This window comes from Erpetoichthys calabaricus, chromosome 10 (genome assembly GCF_900747795.2).
Source record: "Erpetoichthys calabaricus chromosome 10, fErpCal1.3, whole genome shotgun sequence".
Taxonomy (NCBI): Eukaryota; Metazoa; Chordata; class Cladistia; order Polypteriformes; family Polypteridae; genus Erpetoichthys; species Erpetoichthys calabaricus.
Window position 1 is genome coordinate 63926471 of NC_041403.2, and position 8968 is coordinate 63935438.

The window sequence follows — 8968 nt, forward strand, 5'->3', positions numbered from 1 at the left end:
ACATTTCAATGGAATTCATATCAGGGCTTTGACTAGGCCAGTCCATAAACCTTAATTTCTTCTTTCTCAGCCATTCCTTGGTGCAATTGCTAGTGTGCTTCAGATCATTATCTTCTAGAAAGGCCAGTTTCTGGTTCAGATGTCCTCACATTCTCTTTAAGCACACTTCGATAGAATGTAGAATTCATAGTTGACTCAATGACTACAAGCTGCCCTGGCCCTATGACAGCAAAGCCACTTCAAACCATAACATTTCCAACACCATGATTCACAGTTGGTATGAAATTCATCTCCTGAAATGCTGTTTTCAGTTTGCACCAAACATGTCTACTGTTGTTAAGGCCAAATAACTCTCTTTGGTTCATCTGTCCAGAGCACATTGTTCCCGAAGGCCTGGTCTTTGCCTATTTGTTCAGTGGCAACTCTAATGTTCATTTTTGACAACAAAGGCTTTTTTCCTGGCATTCTTTGCTTGCAAGTCAAATTTGCAGAATCATTTTCTGATTATAGATGTAGGCATTTTGCCACTAACTTTAGTAAGAGTTACCTGTAGGTCCTGCAATGAAATTTTGGGGTTCTTGGAGACTGCGTTTCGTATTAAATAGTCAGCTCTTGGTCTGACTTTGCTGGACCAGCTAGTCCTGGCCAAAATAGCAGTCATTTGAAATCTACACAACTTGTAGATTAGTTTCCTTACAGTGAAATCATTGATTTCAAATAATTTGCTAATCTTTTTAAATCCCTTACTAGACTCACTGACATCCTCTGCATTCTTTCTGAGGGTCTTAGAGAGCCCTGTTTATGTTGGTATGATGACGCCACACACGTCAATAGCAAAGACAATACGAGACCCGAGATATCTGCTGTTTAAATAAGACAGGGTCCACCTGCACACTCACTAAGGAGGTTCTAATCATTGGCATCTAAACTGGTACACCCGATTCTTATATGACAGATTTGAAAGGGTGATAAACGTGGGAACTGATTTACTTTTTCCACATGATACATCTGCATTTTTGTTAATTTAGATGATGAGAATAAATACACCATGTCAATTTTATGTGTCATTTCTTCAGATATATCACCTTTATCTGTAGGTCCTGTTTGCACTAAGATGTGATGTTTGCCTGTTCAAAAATGTTGAAAAAGTCAACATTTTCCACTTTTTACATATCACTGTAAGTAGCAAATGTACCAGGTAACCAGTGATACTAGTTATAATATTATCTTACTCTTCAGGGACTATGGACTAACTTCCAGCAAAAAGTAAAGTTTTATCCATTGACACAATTTCATTTGACCTTACTAGAAACTTGTGTGACTCTTTAATTAATAAGTCTACGGTAGGTCAGCTTCTTCAGAGTGAGCATGTATCTTAAGATAGACTGGTATCCCATCTGGGCTGCTTTCATGTCTTGCTTTCAACCTCACAACCAAAAGTTGTCTGGGAAACAGTTGGACAATAAAATCATAAGACTTGATATGTTCAATGAATTGGCTTCCAGTGCAACCCCTCGAGGTTGCTGGATATCATGGCCAGCCTATACCTTGGTACTGTGAGTGCTGTTCAGAGTGGAGGCAGAACCTCTGTGTTTTTCCCAGTTGATTCTGGGGTTTGTCAGGGGTGTGCTCTTTCTCCTACTCTGTTCAATGCTTGTATGGGCTGGGTGTTGGGCAAGGTCGTGGGGTCCAGAGGCAGTGGGGCATCTGTTGGTGAAGAAAGATTCATGGATCTTGAATTTGCTGACGATGCTGTGATCTTCACAGAGTCAATGGAGGCTCTGATCAGGGCTCTCGAGAGGCTGAGTGAGGAGTCTGAGTGTCTGGGCTTGCGAGTGTCCTGGATAAAAACCAACATCCAGGCCTTTAATGACCTCTTGGGCACGGCCATCAGCAGTGTGTCTGTTTGCGGAGAGTGTGTCGACCTTGTTGAGAGGTTTACTTACCTTGGCAGTAACATTCATGTCTTTGGTGACTCTTCCTATGAAGTCAGTAGATGGATTGGAAGGGCATGGGGGGTCGTGAGGTTGCTGGAAAGGGGTGTGTGGCGCTCCCGATATCTATGCAAAAGGACGAAGGTCCAAGTCTTTAGAGTCCTGGTGCTTCCTGTCTTGCTATATGGTTGAGAGACAGGGACACTATCCAGTGATCTGAGACGAAGACTGGACTCCTTTGGTACTGTGTCTCTCCGGAAAAATCCTTGGGTACCGCTGTTTTGACTTTGTGTCGAATGAGCAGTTGCTCATGGAGTCCCAAATGAGGCACGTTACCTGCATTATGAGGGAGCATCAGTTACGGCACTACAGCCATGTGGCGTATTTCCCCGAGGGTGATCCGGCTTATAAGATCCTTATTGTTGGGGACCCAAGTGGCTGGACCAGGCCAAGGGGTCGCCTACGTAACACCTGGCTGCAGCAGATAGCGGGTCATTTCCGGAGGGTGGGACTAGACCGCGTGTCTGCCTGGGGGGTTGCCAACTGGGATCCCGAGTTGTTTCGTTGTGTAGTGGGTGCGGCAACGCACTGTGCCAGTGCATGCTCCCCAACTTGACTTGACTTGACTTGACTTGCAACACGCCACTCCTGTGCATTTGACTTAGGCAGTGCTGAACTCGGGTCCAAAGGGAGCAATGAAAATCAAATTTTTGGAGGCCAACTACACCTTTTTAGTCCAAGCACACTCAATCACTTTATAAATTGCTCACTATCATGGGCAATTTTACATATACAGTAGCTGGATGTGGCACTGGACATTTTGTTTGTTGTTCATTTTTGCATTTTCTGCTCATTATATTATTATACAGTACTAGAAACTAGACCTCTGGTCCTCCCAAGGTCAAGGTTACAGCCCTACACTGTAAAAAATGTTAGTAAATTTAATGGTAAAAATACTGTAAATGGTGAAAGTAAAATACCTTTTCTGAAAAAAAGGAAAGTTACCTTATGTTCTACTGAAAATTACTCGTATATCTTAAACAATACATTTCATTATTTTTTACAGCCAAGTTCTGTAAAGTCGATATTTTTCTACCTTCAAAATATGCTACATACTATTTACTGATGCATTACAATTACACTGAAAAAATCTCTGTTAATTTTACAGTGTAAAAATGTTAAATATTGGAGGTAAACAACTGTAAAATGTAAAACAGAAAAGTGCTGTTTCAGTAATACCAAAGTTATGATATTTGCATAAGGAAACGCCCCCTTTTACCATATTGTTCCTAGTGAACCGCATACCTTTGAAAAGTAGGGATAAAAACTTAAACAAAGTTAGCAGACTTATTTTTCCCTGCGTGCTGAAGTTTTTTTGAGGTTATGGAACCTGATTTATGGTGGGTTGTATTTGATAAGCTGGCACACCTGTAGAACGCCATACGCCACAAAAGCAAACTTTACTTCCCCACCAGACAATGTGCCGTAACTGTCTTAAACACTTAATTGTTTTCAGTGTGTATAATTAAATGGTACATGTTTGCTATTGGTTGTTGTTACTTTACTGATGCAAACTGTGTACTGGGTTTTGACCCTCATAATACTTTCTAATGGTTTATTGATTGGCATATTTATTACAGTACATGGATTTATGGTTATGGTTAAACATTCCCTTCTGTTGGAATGTGTTCTAAAGAAAAAACAGTTATTTACTACAAAGTTATACTGTAGACCTAAAAATGTTGTCACCTTATTTTTTACGGTAAGATTCTGGCAACCCAGCTGCCATTTTTTTATCATAAAAATAAAATTTTTATAGACCTAAAAATACTGTCACCTTTTTTTTAACATTATTTTTTTACAGTGTAGTAGGTTGTGAGTATCAGCAGGTTGTGCATGCTCTAGCTGTCATTCTTCCTCTACCTATCACGTGATCAGCTTCTGCGATTTGCTTCATTTTTTTTCTCTGCCACTTCACTTTCTGGATCAGTTTGTCTTGTGTCCTGTCTTTATGCAGTTATCATATTCCTATAATCCTATAATCCTTGTATTTATCAATAAATTGTATTATTATGTTTCTTAAAATTGGTGTGCTTCAGTTATCTTCTTATAGGCCTTAGAGTCAGATACTTGCCTCCTACAATAGAGAAAGGTAAGGTATATAAAGTAAGAGCCTTAATGAATTATCTAATAACACTGCATAACAAAGTTTTTGCTTCTTGAACACTGTTGGGTGTTTCTTATAGAATTTTGGGTGCTGATCACGAATATCACATCAAAATTTACGCATCACGTACCGTTTTCAGAGAAATCTTCAGTTTTGTCATGATTTTTTTCTTTTATTTGTATCCAAACATTTTCGCTCCTGTAAGTGACATATCAGCAACGGTTTGTGCAGCCTGGGCATGTCCAGGCATGGAATCAGGCCAGGTTGGAAGCTGTTCTGTGGAAGTTGACATCCTGGGAAGGTCTGAATGAGCTTGATGCTGTCTCAGCATGCTGTAAAGGTGGCTTGCATACATTGATCCTGCTCATTTGGTTAATATACAATAGATAGTCAGTGTGTATGTATAGTATCAGTATAGTAAAGTATAGTATCTGTAGCAATATAACAGTAAGTAAGCTTGACATTTTGGTGTCGGGTGATATGTCTCATCAATGTCGTAACAGCCATGATACATTCTGCTATATCTGTGGCGAATATACACTTGTGCCTCAGAGATGTTGGACGACTGCTCTTGTGAGGAAAGCTTACCATCTGTATTTCGGCTGCAAAATTGGTGATTAAGACAAGGAATGGGCGCCTCACATTTGCTGTGCGACATGTGCTGTCAGTCTGAGAGCATGGCTCAAAGGCATTCGAAAGATGATGTCATTTGCTGTTCCGATGATATGGCGAGAACAGAAAGACCATGTGACGGACTGTTACTTCTGTTTGACTAATGTGTCTGGTTTCTCTGCCAAAAACAAGAAGTCAATTGAATATCCTAATCTGCTTTCAGCAATGAGACCCGTGCCACATGACGACAGTCTTACAATTCCGAAACCACCAGAGGACTGGACCTTAGATGAACCAGATGAAGAAACTGCAATGCAGGGTACTGACAGTGACATTGACCCAGATTTTGAACCGTGCTTATCAGGCGAGCCACAACTGATAACACAGTCCGAATTGAACAATTTGGTCAGAGATTTAGGTCTGTCAAAAGCAAAAGCTGAGCTGTTGGGTTCGAGACTGCAGGAATGGTGTTTGCTGTCACCAGGTACAAAAATTTCTGTGTTTCGAGGCTGACATCATGATATAACCAAATTTTTTGCACAAGTCGACAGTCTCTGTTTCTGTTATGACATGAAGGATTGTTCTCGGCCTTGGGTTATGATCACAACCCGGAAGAGTGGCATCTCTTCATTGATTCGTCAATGTTAAGCCTGAAAGCTGTTCTGCTACACAATGGCAATGTTTATCCTTCAGTACCTGTTGGCTATGCAGCCCACATGAAAGAAATGTATGAGAATATGGAACTGTTGCTGAAGCACGTCCAGTATAGCAAGTACAACTGAAATATCTGTGGCGATTTTACAGTCGTTGCTCTGTTACTAGGACTGCAGCTCGGCTATACAAAGTACTGTTGTTTCATCTGTGAATTGGACAGCCGTGCCAAAGAGTCACACTATTCTCGACAGAACTGGCCACTCCGTAAAAAGTTAGTTCCAGGACAGAAAAATGTGGCACATGAATCGCTTGTCGAACTGGCAAAGATATTTTTGCCTCCTCTTCACATAAAACTGGGACTCATGAAGAATTTCGTGAAAGCACTGAACAAGGAAGGCAAAGGTTTTCGTTATTTAAGACGATGTTCCCAAGAATATCTGACGCCAAGATCAAAGAGGGCATTTTTGTTGGCCCCCAGATCAGACATGTTATGAGTGACAAGCGGTTTGAAGATCTGTTAGATGGGCCAGAACAAATTCCCTGGAAAATCTTCAAAGACGTTGTTGACAATTTTCTGGGCAATTACAGAGCCCCAAACTACATTCAGCTGGTAGACAAACTTCTCAAAGCATACAAGACAATGAAGTGCAACATGTCACTCAAGATTCATTTCCTCCACTCACACTTGGACTTCTTCCCTGCAAATCTCGGTGCTATCAGTGATGAACACGGTGAAAGGTTTCACCAGGACATTGCTACGATGGAGAAACGATACCAGGGCAAATGGAATCCGTTGCTTGCTGACTACTGTTGGACACTGCAACATGATGCACCAGACATTGCATACAAAAGAAAATCAAGAGCAAAACACTTTTAATTCTGTTGAATTTAATATCTTATGTGAAACATAAATGTGACTAAATACATTATTGCCAGTAAACATATAAATGTCTATTTCTCAGAGTTCCTACATGATGCAGTAAAACCAAAACTATATTTGTGCATACCCAGTAGGTACCGGTCACAATCAGCAAAAGCTTTTCAGGAAGCAAGACTTTTCAAAAAAATTGTTGTGCAGTGTAATTACAAGCATTGTTGAAGGTAAGACAGATAATTAATTAACCAAATCTCTTCCTGTTCCTACACTAAAGTTAGATTAATTTATTACCAAGTGTAGTTGGGAGCAATAAAAAAGTTAATACAATAAAACAGAACCTACTATATTATGGGATTTGAAAAAAGTTTAATTAACACTTGATGTGTATATGGAAACAATGTATAGTGACTTTTAAGAGTCATCATAACACTGTAACAGTTAATTTAATAAGTCAAGTTTGTTGTCATGTGTTTGAATTACAATGAGATTCTTACTTGCCTGTCTCCTTAGAACTTCTGACAAAAATAAAATTGTATATAAATAAAATTAAATAAAAAACATACAATATTATTTTATGTACAATATATACAGTATGTATTTGCAAGTATTTTATATACATGACTATAGATACACACTGTCTGTTATGACACAATATTTGTTCTAATTATTTACTGCTCAGCAATTTTATGATTTGTGGGTACAAACGATCCATGAATTTACCAGCATGAGTGCCAGTAGTCCAGCACAGTTTGCCAGAAAGGACAAGTGTGAGAAGTGCATTATGGCTGATGTCTTTTGTTAATCTGTTTGTCTGTCTTTGGCAGTGAGTGTTGTAAAAATAAATAAAGGAAAGGTGGCTGAGTGTTGTAAATATTCTGTGCTGCCTTTACCACACCCTGCAGTGCTTTACAATCTTGAGCCAAGCAGGTGCCATACGAGAATATTATGCTCTTGGGAAGGATGGACTCCACTATGCACCTTTAGAAGTTTGTGAGAACAGATTGAGAAATGGTCTCAGACAGGGCCGGATTTATATGAAAAGAGGCCCTAGGCTATTCCACTTATGAGGCCCTTTCACCTTCCATTTTTAAGTTTGTAAATTACATGAGAGATAATAAAATTTTGCTAACAATTTGAATGTAGGCCCCTCTTGATCTTGAGGCCCTAGGCTGAAGCCTAGTTAGCCTATAGGAAAATCCGGCCCTGGTCTCAGATGACTAAGAAAGTAGAGGTTCTTATGAGCATTTCTGACCACAGCCAAAAGATGTTGTGCCCACTTCAGTTCATCAGTAATGGTCACTCCAAGAAATCCAAAGCTGCTCACTCTTTCAATGGCACCCTTCTCTGGTGTAGATGGGACTGTGGTCTGCCTCCTGCTTTCTAAAGCTGATGACAACCTCCTTTGTTTTACTGACATTAAGGGTGAGATTATTGTCCTGTCTAAATTGGCCCTAGTGTGTGCTTGGTGTGTGGGTGTATTTGTGTGTGTCCTGTGGTGGGTTGGCACCCTGCCCGGGATTGGTTCCTGCCTTGTGCCTTGTGTTGGCTGGGATTGGCTCCAGCAGACCCCCGTAACCCTGTGTTCGGATTCAGCAGGTTGGAAAATGGATGGATGGATTATTGTCCTGGCACCAGTGCTTCAGCAAGTAGACCTCTTTTCAGTAAGCTCTCTTGTTATTGTTGGTGAACAGAATGACAATGGTGGTGTCATCAGGAAATTTAATGAATGAGTTGCAGATGAGCCTAGTCACACAGTTAAGAGTTGAACAAGGAGTATAGAAGGGACTCAGCCCATTACACAGTGTAATGGCCATGTTGAGGGTTAGCATGGAGGTTGTGGTGCTGCAAGTCCACACTTGATGAAGTCTCTTGGTTAGGAAGACTAAAATCCAATTGCAGAATGTTTCACTAAGTCCCAAATTGAGGCGTCAGCTGGTCAGCTTTTCACTTTGTTAAATGTTGAATAGTAGTCAATGAACAGGACTCTGACATAGCAGTTTGTATTAATCAGATATACCAGGCTGATATGAAGGGCAAAGGATTATAACATGCTCCGTGAACCGTTTGCCACAATATCCAAGCTGGGACGCTAGGTTTTACGGAAGAAGTCGAATCAGATAAAAGTAAAAAATGCGTTTGAACCTAGAGTTCTTGTGCCAACATCCGCGCCAGTATACCTTTCGACCTTGCCATTTTCTGGACCCGCTTAATCTTTTGCTGGGATGTTGTAGTCTGGACGGAGTCCCAGTTTATCACAGCACTCCATCGTGCACACAAGCACACGTATTCACACCGGGCCAGTTTAGAATAAGAATTCACTTTAACAGACACATTGGGGATGGGGGAATGGTAAGAGTAAAAAGTCACAGACACGAAGAGAACGAACAGAATCTACACAAGCAGTAATAGGCTGGAATAATTCATATCCAAACTCCGGGGATCCAGAGCCGCGTTCTTTTTTTTTGTTTTATTTCAGAGGTTCGTAATTTTTGATGTTACGATTTCACTGAATGTCAAAATTATTTTTTCTAAGCTAGTATTTTTCAGCCTTTCTTTAGTTGCTATGAAAAACCATATTTTAATATCGTGATTAAATTTATAAAGCAAACATGATCATTGCAAAATTTAGTCAAGTTAACTTTTCGGAACTAATGTAAAGGGGGGACGGTTTTCATACTACGCGCAAACCCGGAACGAAAGAAGTGGAGAGCTACTGTTGCCATA